Source organism: Mastigoproctus giganteus, chromosome 10 (assembly GCF_048544385.1).
Source record: "Mastigoproctus giganteus isolate SK-2022 chromosome 10, ASM4854438v1, whole genome shotgun sequence".
Classification (NCBI taxonomy): domain Eukaryota; kingdom Metazoa; phylum Arthropoda; class Arachnida; order Uropygi; family Thelyphonidae; genus Mastigoproctus; species Mastigoproctus giganteus.
In genome coordinates, this window is record NC_143584.1 from 69,826,998 (window position 1) to 69,844,413 (window position 17,416).

Sequence of the window (17,416 nt, forward strand, 5' to 3'; positions counted from 1 at the left end):
CCAATCTCCAACAAGATAGGCTTCATTTCTGCAAATTTGCAGTGTCTGAAGAGTAGGCACCTGCGAGGTGATTTGTATGTGGTTGCTAAATCTTTGAATGCCATCAGCATTGAGCAAGCCCATGTTGATGGGATTCAAGCAGGTGGTTGATTGTTGGAGCAAACTTTCGAATGTTGTTATGGAAGTGGGGGTTTGAATAAATTCTATGACGTACTAGATAAATTATTAACTCCGTGGATCACTGGCCACAGCAATAAGCTTACTACGCCGAAAAGGACAATTAACATTGGCGAATGGAATGTTCGAACGGGGCACCACGTTGGACAAAAGGAAATCATTGCCCAAGAACTACTTAGGTGCAAGATATCAATCGCGGCATTATCCGAATTAAGGCTCACCGGGTCTGGAACGATGATCATCCAACCACCAGCACCTAACGAAGCGGTTATGCTATTCTACTCTGGTGGTGAGAAACGAGAAGCAGGAGTGGGCTTTATGGTCGATGCTCAGGCCACCAGTAGTGTGATCGCTTTACAACCAATATCGGACCGCCTGGCAGTCCTTACTGTCAAGGGCACCATCAAGACCCATATTATCTCCGCCTATGCGCCAACTGAGACTAGCCTGGACCCGACTAAGAATGACTTCTACAACCAGCTCCAACATACGCTGGATTCAATTCCGCAGACAGAAGTGATCATCCTCGCAGGGGACTTTAATGCCCACATTGGCGTGGACAGATCTGGTTGGGAAACAACAATGGGCAAGTTTGGCCATGGGAAGATCAATGACAACGGACTACGTTTGTTGTCCTTTGCCGCATCTAACAACCTGACCATTGAAAACAGCCATTTCCAGCACCCTCAAAAACATCAACTTACATGGCGAAATCCATCTGGCAAGGACTCAGCAATCCTGGACTACATTTTGATCAATGCCAAATTTCGATCATCACTCATGGACGTTTGTGCCATGAGGGGATCTGATTGCGGATCTGATCACTACCTCATCCGGGCTAAGGTGCAGCTCAAATTACGGCATGCAAAAAGATCATCTCGGTCAGCCAAGCTGGACTGGAGGCAGATAATGAATGCTGCCAACAAACAGGCATATCAGATCGCCCTATTCAACCGCTTCGAGATGCTGGCCGTGCCCGAGGATATAAATGAAGAAGAAAAGCAGATCTCTGATACCATCCTGGAATGTGCCAAGCCCCTATGTCCACCTGCCCGACGTCGAACGCAACCACGGATATCAGATGAGTGCCTCGACCTCGTGGACAAACGGAAACAGGCAAAGTTGGTCGATTTTGATCGGTACCGGCAGCTAAACCGAGAAGTCCGACAAAGAATGACAGCAGAAAGAGAAGCATACTGGAACCAAGTGGCAGACGATCTTGAAGTGGCGGCATCCAAGAACGAGTACCGCACCCTCAGATGTCTGAGTGGAGAGACCAAATTGACTAGTGACAACATCAAGAATGCTGATGGGACCTTCGTGCGATCACCATCCGAACGCCTGCAACGGTGGAGTGAATTCTTCAAAGCTTTGTATAATCACGACCCACCTCAGGGACCGCCAGCAACAGCACTCTCGATCGACCCCCCTGAGGTCTCCATGGTCGATGTTGAGCCTACAGTAGAAGAAGTGAAAGCAGCCATACAATCTCTGAAGAATGGCAGGGCACCAGGAGTGGACCAAGTCACCACAGAAGCGATCAAAGCCGGGGGAGATGTACTGCTTCGCCGACTACACTCGCTCCTCAAAACCATCTGGTGCACTGAACAAATTCCGCTAACATGGAGGAAAGCCATTATCGTACCGATCCACAAGAAAGGTGATAACCGGGACTGCAAGAACTACCGTGGCATCAGCCTCCTTTCCATCATCGGAAAGGTCTTTATGAAGATCATCCAGTCAAGACTGCAAAAACATCGCGAGCAAACCAGTCGAGAAGAACAGGCAGGATTTAGACCCGAGCGAGGATGCTGTGATCAAATCTTTGCCATTCGTCAGCTGATGGAGGAGAGGATCCGATGTGGACAGCGAACCGTCATTGTTTTCATTGACTTTAAGTCTGCTTTCGACTGTGTCCACCGGCCTGCCTTATGGAAACTACTAGAGGTTGAACATGTACCTCGAAAAGTCATCACACTCCTCCAAACTGCATACAACGGTTTAACCAGCCAGGTGCGCATCCAGAACGATTTATCTGAGGAATTTACCATCCAAACTGGAGTCCGCCAAGGGGGATGTAGCCTCCCCGTTGCTTTTCAACATCGTGGTCGACGCCATTATGAGGCAAGCATTCAGAAACAGACAGGGCATACAATTTGACAAGGATCACTATGTGACTGACCTGATGTTTGCTGATGATAGTGCTATCCTTGCCGGTAACGACGCTGAAGCCACGGACAACCTCTACGACATTGCCCGGCCATACGGTTTGAAGATCAATGCTGGTAAGACAAAGGCCCTGACAACAGATGGGTCGCAAGCCACCATCTATCTCGAAGGCGTCCAGATCGAGCAAGTGCAGGACTTTAAATACCTTGGGTCGCTGGTCCAGGAGAAGAAAGTTGCATCCACCATGGAAATGCACAGCAGAATTGGACAGGCGGCCAAAGCGTTCGCCTCGCTCAAATGGTGTCTGTGGAAGAGGACCAACATTTCCACAAAGACTAAAATCCGACTCTTCCGGACTTTGATCCTGCCCATTCTTCTTTACGGATCGGAAACATGGATTTGTCTCAAGTAAGATTTGAACAAACTTGAGGTATTCCAAATGCGATGCCTGCGGCAGATCTTGGGCATCTCTCTTCGCGACCGCATCACTAATGATACCATCCGCGCCAGATGCCAACAGCAACCAACCATTGACGACCAAATCCAGAAGCGAAGGCTTAGATGGTTTGGCCACGTATGTAGAATGGGCACGAACAGAATACCATCCACACTCCTTTGGAGACAACGACCCACCCAATGGAGCATCCAACGGACCGCGCCTAGGAAAACGTGGGCCAAGCAAGTGGAAAATGACTTGAAGAGCCGACGTCTCGACCTTAACCAGGCCCGGACTGACGCCATGGATCGTAAGGTATGGAAGAACATCACAGAGCAAGTCCGAAACCCTGCGGCACCTACAGCAGCATACTGGTTGCGTGGCCAACCGCCTCCCCCAGCTGCCAGCTAAGGACCAAAGAAGAAGACGAAGATAAATTATTAGAGTGGATGGCGATGTTGTTGTTTTTTTCATTTTTTTCCCTGATGCATCACATGTCACTACTGTTCTTACTGATACTAAGGATCATGGGAGACTGAATGACCACTTACTGCTGACATTTTCATTCACCGCGTTGTAGAGTCATGAGAAATTAAAAAGATGGACCCAATGCGTTACACCCCAGAATTATAATATAGCAACGGTGGATGTAATGCGAACTAAAATATATACGATAAATTATTTTCGGATGTGCTCCAATTTAAATTGTTAGTTAATGTCGGTCCCACGGTACGGAAATATGGTCCTCGCCTTCTAATGAAAACCCCAAGGGCTCACATCTAGTGAGTATGGACTTGGCACACCCAGGGTCCTGAGCCGGATATCATCATTCTTCTCTTTCTTGGTAATTCCCTTCTACTTCTGACTCTCTCTTTCTAAGGGTAACTCAAATTTTTTTTTTGGCTGGTTCAGCATAAGCTTCAGGCTTCCTTGCACCATATGGCTAATAATAATAATAATAATAATAAGTAACGTGGTGCGGCCCTCTGCAATATTTGCTTTGATCTGTTCTCTGTTTTTTAAGCCCCGTTTTTAAGTTTATAATTTCAGATATATATTTTTTCTTAGGATTATTATTAGATTCACATCTTTATATATAAAATATTTAAATATATAAATTTAATTAATTAATTAAAAGTATCCATTAATTTAAACATATTATCTATGCATATATTTGCGGAAGTTGATTGATTGAATAGCTTTTTGATAGTTCTTTGCCCCACGTGTCTTTTTTTTTTTTTATCTGGAATCTTTCTTCTTGTCATTTGTAATAGTTTTTCCGTATAAATGTTAATTTAGTACACCTGGCGTAACGTGTGAGGTGAAATTTACTGTTCTCAAATTATATCACTTAAATCTTAGTAGGACCATTACTTATGTGTTGTCTGAAGAAATATGCTATTGTACATCCGGGCAGTTATGAAAATTTCTTTACCATGATTGGCCAGCTTACCGGGAGAACAACATAACTCTTTCGAAAGGAATTGTCTGCTTTCGTACCTATTATTGGTGAATGCTTCCGAAATAATAGTGCTTTACTTCTTAGAAATGTAAGCTTTTTCAAGTGGAATAAGCATGTAAAGTAACTGTATAAGCCAATGCATGATGAATATATGTTCGAATTATTCCTTAGGTGTAAATGAAAAGGAAGACATATTTTTATTGTGGTGGTGATTTTCTGTCACTGACCAATCAGCTATCGTTTTACAAGTGTGATGGTGCCTGTGAATAGTGTACAATGTAAGCTACTAAAGCAACTAAAACTTAGAAATTTGTGTACGAATGGGGGTAATCCTGTCATCGATTTCTTGACGTAAGTAACAAGGTTTTAGTTCTGGTGTATTAGAAGATTTGTGTTCGACATGACATGAGGTTGAATTCGATACATAAAAAAATAAATTTGTTGTCAGTGATGATACCAAAAAACATATCATCTGGCAAGACGCCAAATGTGATCGTGGTATCGCGATCTGAAGATGGTTTGAAAATGGCGTTTAAAGAAACAAACATTCTTCATTGTTCTGCAATTTAAAGCCTTTAGTTAGTAAGAATTGATGTCATAGGCGCTAATTTCTAAGAATCATTGGATATGCCATGAACAGTTTATGGATGGATCCTTCAACCATTACGGCCCGCCGTACTGTGGCTTGGGGGAAAAAATCGTTCTGATCGCCTTAATTTCATATGTTTTTATTACATAAAGGTTACCTTTTATACTGTAAAGAAAAAAAAGAGAGAAAGAGAGTCGCGTTCATGCTAGTACCAAATGAGTATATCAAGTAACCACCGAAAAGCTGTTTATAATTAATGTATGCGAAACGGAGCTCCACCAGTTGTTCAAAGTGGAAAATTTTCTTTGTTATTAACAAAGATATACATAATTAAAATAATTTAAAAGCGTTTATATATCAAGGTGGAATCCGGCAAATTCTCTGAATTTTCAGCCACCTGAAATTGAGTCATAAGTGGTTAAGCCTAACGTCACTGGACAGTACAATCCATGTACTTAATATATTTATAGTATACTGTACAGTATTACGATTTGCCGAGAAATTCTTCAGCTGGCAACAGTACTGATTTATGTAAAAAATGTTTTAGTAAATAATTCGTGTAATGCACAATCTGTTATATCATCATGAATTCTCAAGTGACAGGTGGGCCATGAAAACAGCAACAATAGAAAAAAATAATAATATATATATAGGACATACACATATACTGTTATTAAACCAGGAAGAACGCCAGAAATTTTAAATAATTGGTATGCCAAATTATACAGTTGCCTTAATATTCAATCAGCATCAAGTTTTCCTAATTTAATGCCTAATTATAATATTTAAAGGCTGAAACAAAAAGTTATTTATTTTAAATGTAAATACTTATTCATAATATACAATGTAAACAAAGCAGTGTGCATACAAAACATAATTTCTTTAATTTTAAAATGTATTGATATATCACTTCTGAATTCGATTTTGTACTCATTGACTGGTATTTCACAATTTCCTTTGATGATCATCACAGGATGGAGTGACCCATTTGATTAATTCTTAATCAGTTGATTGTAAAGGTAAAAGATTCTACTTAAGATAAAGACAACTTATTATTCATTATGAAAAGGGATGCACCTTCTTGGTTGGCCAAACTTTTAGCATTGAGTAGAAGTACAGTTGATGACATTGTAAGGAGGTATAAGAACAAAGATAGAATTGAATCTAAGCCCCAAAAATGACAACCAGAGAAGCTAACTAAACTTGAAAATGCTTGATAATTAGAAAAATAAAAAAAAATTTCAAAATTAAGTGTATCAAACTTACAAAAGAGGTTTTTCAGGAATGTGGTATGGAAGTGCATAATGAAATAATTTGATTACTGCATACAGGTCTGGAAGCCTCATTTTAGGAAGGATATGGAGCTGCTGGAACGAGTACGGAGAAGGGCAACGAGATTGATGAGGGGAACAAAGGGTGCTCATACCAAGAAAGGCTTCAGTTCAGAAAATTTCATTGTCTGGAGACTACTAGGCACCTGTGAAGTGATCTGATTGAGGTGTTTTTAAGGCTTTGAATGGATTGAGCAAGCTTAATGCTGATGTGATTCTTCATCTTGCTCAGACTACACATGAGGGGCCACAAATTCAAATTGAGGAAGGATGGTTGCAGAATAGATGTGCAAAAGTTTGCCTCTATTCAGTGGGTGTTGATTGCTGGAACAGACTTCCTTCTGCTGTTGTTGAAGTTAATAGTTTAAATAAATTCATGGAAGAACTAGACAAACTATTGGAGGGAATGAATAGGTGAAATGGGAGTTATGGTGTAAAAACCATAACTTTTTATTTTTGGCTGATGCCGTATAAGCTTGCTTTCTTGCATTATTTGTCACTGTGAATTCCAATTTGCAGAGTTATCAGAAAACAAGGGTATGATGGTAGTGTTTAGGAAAAAAAGATTCATAAATGAAGTCAGTAGAAAAAAAAGCAGCCCAAGTGTGCTGAAACTGTTGTTGGGAAGGAAGAAAACTGATGGAATGATGTTCTCTAAGCTAACAAAAGTAAATATAAAGTTTCTGGTTCAGATGCGAGAATGAATGTGTGGTGAAAGCCAAATGAAGAGCTAAAACCTCTAACTTTAAAGGATGGTGGAGGAAGCATAATGGTTTGGGGGGGGGGGAGAGTGTATATCTACAGTTGGAGTAAGAAAATTGGTCTATTAAAGGTAATATGAACAAAATGCAATATATAAACATGTTACAAGAAAATTTGTGCAAAAGTGCTGAAAAATTGGAATATTACATATAAATTTCACCAGGATATCAATTCTGAGTTTCAAGTTGATCTTGTTCTTGAATGGCTGCTCTATAACTTTGTTGGGTGATTTAGGAACCTGATAGAAAATTTGTGGGACAAACTCAGATAAGAATTGGTGGGTAAGGACTTCATCTATCAGCTCAAGAGAACTGAAGAGTCACAGGAGAGGGGGTATAGGCATATTGTTTCTGACAATACAAAAAATGACATGTTTGGGGTTTTTGGGAAAACTCCAAACATGAAAGCATTAGAACCTATAGTACTTAGTACCATTTGTGAGTTGAAGGCTCCGAAGACAGGAAATACTTGTTGACATTTAACTCAAATTACTTTAGATAGCAATTTTTGGGAAATATGTGTGTTCCAGAAAACAGAAGTAGAAGGGATAAATGAGGATCGTGACAGAATGGAAATGGGTTGTGCTTTTGCAAAAGTAATGTGTAGTTTTCAAAATTAATGCAAAGATTTGGAGAAATAATTTTTTTTTTTAAATTTAAAAAGTAATGCACTTGATTCCATCTTGTTTTAAATGGTTTGTTGTGTACCTGAAATAGAAAATAGATGAGAAGTATTTCAACCTATTTCCTACTAAAAGGTAAGCCTGATATACCCAATATTATTGCATTCTAGTTTTAGATCCAACTTTTGGTATTCTCTCGAAGGAGAACTTTCATTTGCTCAGCTTTGTCTTGATGAATACCCAAAGCTGGATCTAAAACATTGACAAGAGCACAATATTAGAATAAAAAAAAACTCTTCTAGGTTGGAGATGAATGATATCAGAATCTTCTTTATGACTACAATGAGATAAAAATAAAACAGCAATGTATATTTTCACTAAACTATTGATTTAAAATAAGGTAAAAAAGTAAGATAAAAATAAGTATAAAACATGGTACCTTTTGACATCCCATTTGTGCCATAGCTGAGTGGTCAGGAGTGAGATTTCTGTAGCATGTGCTTTGAGTTGACTGTGGTTTGTCTTGACTGCTAAATATGATTATTGAAGTAAACTGGAAAGGATGGGAAGTGATTATATTCATGATTTATTGTAATCTTCCTTTTTTTTTTTTTTTTTTTTTTCTCTGACCTGGTGGTTGTGCCAGAGTATAAACAAGAACACATCACCACCATTGGTTGGCATCACTTTATATCCACACCACCCCTGCTTGCTTCACTTGCAAGTGGGTGGTGTATTAATCCCATTTATGAATGTGTCATTATTCCAAAGGATTGCAGATGGTATCAGGATGTTGCACATGTAGATACCTGTCATATGATCCTCCCATCTTACTCTGGTGCTGCTTCATTCAGATATTTATTTGTCATAGCATTGCTTTACAGTTTTAATGGCTGTCAAAGACTCCTTGGATGTCGAAAGTTAATGTTTTAATCCCATTTTTATCTTTATTTTACTTTTTACCTTGCTTTTACCTTATTTTAAGTCTGTAGTTTTATGTATAAATATACATTATTGTTTTGTTTTTATTTTTATCTCAATTCTGTATAACATTAGTTGGAGTTATTAAAGATTCTGATGATATATATTATTTTGTGTACTGGGAAGCTGTTTGGTAGGAAATGGGTATTTTTACTTTGGGGACTCGATAAATGAGTAGCCAACTTTTTTTCCCCCATTTTTTCATTAACATGGAATAGGTGGAACAAGTATGATCACGTGATCTGGGAGACACGTTCTTTTGGTTTTAATTATAAAAAATAAATTTTTAGATTTCTTACTGAAATGAAAATGTTCTGTTAATTATGGGATGCTCAATTCAATTACAAATTATGGAATGAACGAATAATAAAAAGTGTTTATTGTATTCATAATAACTGTCAAGGTCACAGATGCTTGTATGGCCTTTGACAGACGTGAATGTCTTTATTTTTGTCAGCTGTTTGCATTAGTGGTCGAATCTAAATCTCAATAGCAAGATTAGACAACTATTGCTGGTGGTGTTTCAGAGATTCCAGGTTGTGAATAGAAGTTCGCTGTAAGATAGATGTTTTTGGCATCTGTTAACATGCATGCTTCTACCTATGATTTCTGCCCTTCACACACACACACACACACACACACAGAGTTCAATTATGGGCTCCAGTCTGCTCTAGATTGTGCCAGGCAGAGATATTTTTTGGCCGCCGCCTCATTGAGGCCAAATTTAGTCAGTATCTGGTGAAGGTTATTGCTAAAATTATCTTGTTTTTCATCTATTAAATTGGAAGAAAATGATTCTTAAAGTTGCGATTTTCCACCAGTTAAATGAAATATTTTATGATGCATCTGTTCATTGAGCATGCAGCGAACATGCTAAATGCCAAAACAAAATTAATTAATTTCTTTAATTTTATATATCAAAAAAAGAAAATAGAAATGCTGTATAGTGAGTTAGAGAATATTGGTGGTCAAAGGTTATTTGGTTGGATTTGATTTCATTTACAAATTTAAAAAAAATTAAAAAGTGTCATCTGAGATGCAGCATAGGGTTAAAACTGTGGTCTCAGCCCACAATTTAAATTTCTTGAAGGTCATTTGTGTATAATCCTTTTATACAGTAATTGTCCTTAATGAGGGAGTTGAATCTGTTTCAGGCTTATGATTTTTTTCAATATTTGTTTGACTTGACTGCCCAGTATGAAATTATTGTTCAAAATGAAATTAAAAATAATAATAAAAAAAAAAAAAGTGAGAAGAATTGTAAAACAAAAGTCCATTGTTATTTGTTTTGATGCAATAACATTCTCATTGTCTGTGTATATGTATCAACTTGATGAAAAACAAAAGAATTTATTCCATTTTGTCTTTTGTAAGCTCAAATCAGAACTGAAGCTAACAGAAATGGACTTTTCTAAAGATTATCATATGAACTGTCTCTACAATTACTTGGAAAGGCATATCTTTCCAAGTAACGGTAGATAGCATTTGGTAGCACTTACTTGAACATTTTTAGGTTCAAGAAATATTCATGAAGGTGAAGTCCATATGTTATATTTATGCATAAAATGGACACATTATTTGAAATGCCCTTCAAATATATACCACGATGCAGCCCATACACGAAAATCACACACACAGTTTATAGTCCATACAAAAAAAGTATGTGGTGTACTCGTAAAGAATTTCTGATTTTCAAATTGGTTGTATTTTTTTTTCATTATTTTTTCTCAAATGAAACACAGGCTACTGATAAGACCTGTATGGATTACTTGGTACATGCATGATGCTGCAGTTTGGCCATCTCTGCTATAAATGATTTAAAATTGTATAAAATTATGGAGTCAAATGTATAATTTGTTTTAACTTTTGAATATTCATCTCACATAATGCCTTTCACAATACATTTGAAATAATGGTCCAAAGAGGAAGAAGAGTTGCATTTACAGAAATTTTTGTGAATAACTTCATGACTTTAGTGATATGATTAGGTCCTAACCTGGTAGGGAGGGCATCCTTTTTGTAGAAAAAAAATGGTTGTGGAAAACCTGACAAATCATTTTCTTTTGTTCTGGAAAATGTTTTGAATTAATGTTGAGTATTGCATGAATAATGCCATTATTTCATCTTAATGGATTGCAGTACTTAATGTATGTAACTTTTTAAGTTTATAAAAAAAATTGAAAATTTTAACCTTTGGTTTTTTAAAAAAAAAATTCCACTGAAAATTGCATAATTTTAATCATAAAATATAAGGCATCAGTTGCTTAGTCTCTTTCATTTTCCAATTTAAAAGACTATGCAGTGCACAAAATTTTTCACATGCACATATTTTTTCTTATGTATATAAATATTATTAAAATCAAAAAATATATATATTTGATGCGATTAGTTACTTCTGCTTGCAAGTTTATTTCTAAAGTTATTTAACATTTGATGCTCTTCACAGCATGCTAAATTGAAACTACATATGTTGCTTCTTGCAGAGTAGTGACCATTTTGAGAGTGTTTAATATTCACAACTTATGATTAAATATTGGAATATTTACAAGTTAGGATTAAATTCGAGAGGGCCTCATTGTGTCTGAGAAATTTTGCTGAGTTCTGATAGATGATGATGAGAGCCTTTTCATCAGTTCGGCACTGGGGAGACTGTGCAAGGCCCATGGGAGTATAGTTTTTCACAACATGGTCTGTGCTTGTTAATGGGAGACACAGGACTGGGATACACTTAAACATAAGAGGTGCAAGAATATTTGCTGATGCTATTGAGGCAGGCTTAGTTGGGTTAAAAAACTGCTAGATTTTGGGGGGGGGGGTGGAATGCAGACTAATAGATCAACTGGAAAGCATGGTGTCAGATTTAAAGTCCTGCTGGATAGGTCCTCATGGAATAAGCAAATACATGGGCTGGGTTAGGATAACTAAGAGTAAGAACAGGTGCATGTATACTTGCATGCACACTACTGCTAAGAGCACAGTAAATAAATTTAATGAACGTGGAGTACTTGTTAAGGCTGTGTCACTCAGGCATAAGGAATGCAGAATTTGAATATGCAGAGTACACCATGTACAGAAAGGACAAAAGGGGGGGGGTAGTTTATGCACTTAGGTAAAGAAGCACATTAAGTCTAAGGCAGTGCATTCAGTTGACATGGGTGGCCAGTTCAATATTGAGTTGGTTTGGTGTGACCTGTACTGGGAAAATGAAAGTAGGAGTGTGTTTTAGGCCTAATGACTGTGATGAGTATGATGAACTATACAGAGGAAAAAAAAGTGGGGCAGTAAATTTTATCTTTCCAGATATTGACTGGATCTTGTGTGATCAATCACACTAGCAATACTTTTTGGTTTTATTGGTTTTTTACAGCAGCATGTTAGAGGCAACAAGAGAAGGTAATACTATGGATAAAGGGAAGGTTGAGTGGAAGAAGTCATAAAATATTCATTAATGGACACTGCTCTTTGTGGAATAATGTTATTGTCAGTGTTGAGTCAGTTTGACAAGCATTGGGAATGTGGATGTGTATATGTACAGGGCAGTATTTAGAACATCTGTTTAACTCTGCCTCTTGTCTCTGTAAAGAACAGAATCACTGTAAAAGGGCCAGAAATATGATTGGTGTAGGTTTATGTGAGTAGTGTTAGTGTGCATGTTTTGTTGTGTTCGTGGGTTCTGTTGTTGTTGTTGTGTTCTACCCAGAAGCATCAGTCACCTGGAGAGATGATTCTGAGTACTCGTCCACATCATAGGAAGGTGGGCCAATCCCGGTAGAGTATGTACTGTCTTAAAAGAGACTCTGAGCCACCCAATGTTGCCATAATGTGGGCCAAGATCCTTTGGGGCCCATTCCAGGTTGATTGATATTTATTAGTTAAAGCGGTCCCAGCCAACCAATGGCAACCCTGCTGTCAGTTACACATAATTTAGCAGTACTCTTATATACTCCCTCTCCTGTTTGCCCAAGTACAGGGAGGAAATAAACCTACCATGACCAAAAAAAAATTGATATGAACAAACTGAAAATAATCAAATTGCATAAAAAATAAATATACATGTAATTAAATTTCAGACAACGTCCAAACTTCATTGGAAAGAGCTACATCTGTTCAAAGTCTCTTGGAAAGCCAGGAGCTGCCGAGAATAGAAATGCCAGCACAAGTAGCTGGAGTTGCAGTGGATATAGCAGACTCAAGCTTCCACAATTTCACAGAACTTGCTCCACGATTTCACAGAACTTTGGGTAATTTGGCACTACACAATACCACATTACAAATCCAAGGCTTCCAGATGCAGAAGTGTCTTCTGCCTAAGAAATATTGCAGCTGCAAATGCTTGGTAAGCCAAGAAGTTCTCCTGTTTATCAACTAGAATTGTCTCGCAGCCTTCTGCCCTAAGATTGAGATTACTAACCCGAGATACCAATTCAATTTGTAGATCGCTGTACTCCTCACATTTATGCATAATATGTTCCCATGATTCTCTTTTGCCACAGTGGCAACTAGATCTTTCAGTAATTCCTAAATCATGCAACTTTGCATTTATCAAACCATGACCAGTCAATTAGAAGGGGCCCATTCCAGAGAAGAAATAAATAATAATAATAATAAAAAAAAAAAACCCTGTGGTGTGTGTTATGAAAATAAAAAAAAAACCAGTGGTGCTAGTTAAGGGAAAAAAAAAATCCAGTGGTGCTGACTAAGAAAAACAACAACAGAAAAAGAGGCACTGGTGCTGGTAAAAAACAGAGGGAAAAAAAAAAGAAAAAAAAAGATACTTTTCCATATATACTTGTTTTGCCATCCAGGATAATTCACAGGTTGTCCTTTAAGATCAGTGCAATAACAATTTTGTGCATATTGACAATTGTGCTGCCAAGTGGGGAAGTGTCCTCCCTGGTCTGGCAGATACTAATTACCTTGTTAAAATAAAGCATCTGGATTTCTCTTTGTTTAGGATCTTCATTTAAATTTAAATGGGTACCAAGTAAATCTAAAGGTATTTGTTTTTTGTGTTGAAAGCAGAGCCAACAATAGGTGACAAATAGATCCAAAGGGAAAGACCCTACAATAAATTGTACTGCAGCGGTGGAAACTTCTAGACTCTGAGAATACAGACTGAAAAAAAGTTGCCAGTTAGGGTTAAATTTGAAAGCATCTGCAATTCTGCCCAGACACAATAGGAGGGAGTATATGATGAGAGCCTTGTCAATTCGACCCTGGAGAGATTGTGCAAGATTCATAGGGTAGAATTTTTTTCAGCGTGGTCTGTGCTTGCTAATAGGAGAGACTGCTTCTACAGGAATGGGATACACTTAAATAGAAAGGGTGCAAGAATATTTGCTGATGCTATCAAGGCAGTGGTGGGGGTTGGAAACCTGCTATCTTGGGGGGGGGATTCACAGACTAAAAGTAGCTGCAGGCAGAGGCAAAAGTGATTCTTGCACCGCTTCTATTGTGATGAGCAGCTGCCTAGAAAGCAGGTTGCTAGAATTTTCAAGACCTGCTGGGAGTCATCTTGGAACAAGTAAATAAATGGACTGTGTTAGGGTAACTAAGAGTAAGAACAAGTGCATGTACACCAATGCTAGAAGTATAGTAAATAAATTTGATGAATTTGAAGTGCTGATCAAGGCAGATATTGTTGGGATATCAGAGACATGGTGTCACACAGATTTAAGGGATGCAGAATTAGAATTTGGGGAGTACAATGTGTTCAGAAAGGATAGACAGGGTAGGAAGGGAGGAGGGGTTATGCGGTTAGTTGAGAAACACATAAAATCTAAGGAAATGCATCCAGTTAACATGGGTGGACAGTGCAGTGTTGAGTTAGTTTGGTGTGACATAAACACTGGGAAAGGGAAAATGAGAGTAGGAGTGTGTTATAGGCCTAATGACTTTGATGAGTGCAACGAACAGTTGTGCGGAGAAATAGTTGGCCAGTAAATTAGAATGTCTTGTAATGGAGGGTTTTAACTTTCCAGATATTGACTGGAACTTGTGGGTTGGTCACTCGCACACTAGCAAGACTTTTGTGGATGTATTGGAGGATTGTTTTCTACAGCAACATGTTTGAGGGGCAACCAGAGGGAGTAATACTCTTGATCTGATTAACAGCAGTGATTATTCATGCATTAAGAATTTGCAGATAAAGGAACCACTAGGTGACAGTGATCACAGTGTACTGATGTGGGATTTACTTAAAGATGTAACTACCAGCAAGGGTAAAGGGAAGGGTTTTTGCTTTCGTAAAGGTGACTACAGTGGTCTCAGACAGTTTCTAAATTCTTTACAGTGGAATCAACTGATGTTAAAAACAATGAATTATAAATGGGAAGCCTTCAAGGAATTAGTCTTGGAAGCTACTAGGCTTTTCATACCAACTAAAAAATACTGTTCAAGATTTAGACCTCAATTGATATCAGATGAACTAATGAGGCTTGTGGCAGAGAAGAAAAATCATGGGATGCATATAAATTATCAGGCAACACAGAAGCCTATGGCAGATTTAAGCTAGTCTGTAATAAAGTCACAAAAGGAGGTTAGGCAGGCAAAGGCAGATTACTAGAAATCTTTGACAAAGCATGCAAAGAAAAACAGCAGAGTTCTTTACTTATGTAAACACTTGAAGGAAGGGGATGAATGAGATTGGTTCACTTAACATATATGGTTTGACTATTGATGAGTAATGTTAACCCAGGGGATCACATCTGATGAGTATGGGCTTGGCACACCCAGGGCTTCTCTCTCTCTCTCTCTCTCTCTCTCTCTCTCTCTCTCTCTCTCTCTCTCTCTCTCTCTCTCTCTCTCTCTCTCTCTCAGAGTAACTCATTTTTTTTTTTGCCTGGTGCAGCAAAAGCCTCAGCCTTCCTTGCCCATATGGATAATAATAATGATATCCTGCTCAAAAAAGGTGATAAACTGAATGAGTACACCTACATTCACACATGAGGAGTTATTCAAGGAGGGGAATGCCAGATGTTTATCTAACTCTAACAGGGATTTAAATGATTTTGTAATAACTGAGAGCAAAGTGGAGGAGAAATTGTGAAGTTAAACATAAAAAAGGCATCTGGGGCAAATGGAATTTATCCAGTTATAATGAAGGAGGCAGCAAGGGAAAGTAAGCAAACCTTAGCCATAATTATGAGACTATCCTTAGAGTCAGGGGAGGTCCCTATGTACTGGAGATGTGCAATTGTATCTCCAATTCACTAAAGGGGTTCAAAGGGTGACACAAATAATTATAAAGGAACTGGATGGAAAAAATAATTTTAATATCATATATTGTACTGTACTTGGATTTCAGTAATGCTTTTGATACTGTTGCACATGGAAGACTGCTGTACAAATTGGAGCGGTATGGCATTAAGGGGAAGTTGCTGCAATGGATAAAGGGATGGTTGAGTGGGGGATGGCAGAGTGTGCAATAAATGGACACTGCTCTACGTGGACTAATGTTATTAGTGGGGTCCCCCAGGGTTTGGTGCTGGGCCCGTTGTTGTTTTGTGTATTTATCAATGATATCGATGAAGGTATATCAGGTTTAATGTCCAAGTTTGCAGATGATACAAAGGTTGGCATGGTTGGTTAGATTACCTAACCTAATGACACTAAAGACAGTATGGTACTGCAACAGGATCTGGAAAAGTTAGGCAGATGGTCTGAGAAGTGGCAGTTAAAGTTTAACATTGACAAATGCAAAATACTGCATATGGATGGCAGTAACACAAGAGAAATGTACCAATTGTGTTGTACTACACTGAAGGAGGTGGAGAATGAAAAAGACTTGTGGGTAATGGTGCAGTCAGATTTGAAGTTCTCTGAGTAGTGCAGATGTGCTGCCAGAGCAGATCATGGGGTTTTGTCAATGATATATAGAAATTTGCTAGCAGAGACAAGGAGGCAATTATCCCTTTTCTATAAGGCAATGGTTAGGCCACACCTTGAGTAAGTACTGCATACAGGTCTGGAGGCCTCATTTTAGGAAGGATGTAGAGTTGCTAAAATGAGTACAGAGAAGGGCAGCAAGATTGGTGAGAGGAACAAAGGGGTGCACTTATGAAGAAAGGCTTAAGATTTGCAAGTTGCAGCATCTGGAGACTAGGCACCTATAAGGTGATCTGATTGAGGTGTATAAGGCCGTGAATGGTTTGAGCAGACTCAGTGCTGATGGATACTTCTGCTTGCTCAGACTAAGAACCTGAGGGAGCAGAATCAAATTGAGGAAAGACAGTTGTAGAATAGATGTGCGGAAGTTTGCCTTTAACCAATGTGTAGTTAATTGCTGGAACAGACTTCCATCTGTTGTTGTGGAAGTTGATAGCCTTAAACAAATTTAAGGCTGAACTAGACAAACATTTGAAGTGACTGGATGGGCAAAATGGGAAGGTTTTTTTTTTTTTTTCGCTGAGTCTGTATATGTTTGTTTTCTTACATCATATGCCCCAACTAATGCTAATGCTAATAGAGAAGAGCATGCTCCACTGGATGGATTTCAGATTTAACCACATTTTGGAATTGGTGAAATCAATTGATTTCCAGTGAAATCAAGCTCCTGTCACATAGGTGACTATAGGCAGAAAAACAGCATTAGAGAAAGAGTGACTTCTTAGAGAGACCCACTCCTCTCCCCCATAGAAATTCTAATAATTGACCCTGTGAATTTTTTGATTTTAGTACTCATGTGGATCATATGAGAATAGAGGGAAAGCTTATGATCAGTAATGACCCCAGGGAGTTTAGCCTGAGTTTTGCCAATTTTTGGCAAGTGCAGCTTCCCAAGTGCAGCTCCTGTAGGGAGCTGCACTTGCCAAAAATTGACTTGCGGATGCTGCTTGAGATTCAGCTTGTATTTAAAAAGCATCATATTTGTTTTAGATTAATTTTA

General features: G+C 38.4%; 1 protein-coding gene across 1 annotated transcript in view; it reads left to right on the plus strand.

Moving 5' to 3' along the window:
* The first annotated feature begins 4,335 nt into the window (after nt 1-4,335).
* The window catches only part of kis (chromodomain helicase DNA binding protein kismet), a 1,089,809-nt gene continuing 1,076,728 nt past the window's right edge, over nt 4,336-17,416 (plus strand). The window contains 1 exon segment of the mRNA XM_090383876.1: nt 4,336-4,595. The gene's annotated coding sequence lies outside the window, so the exon portion shown is untranslated.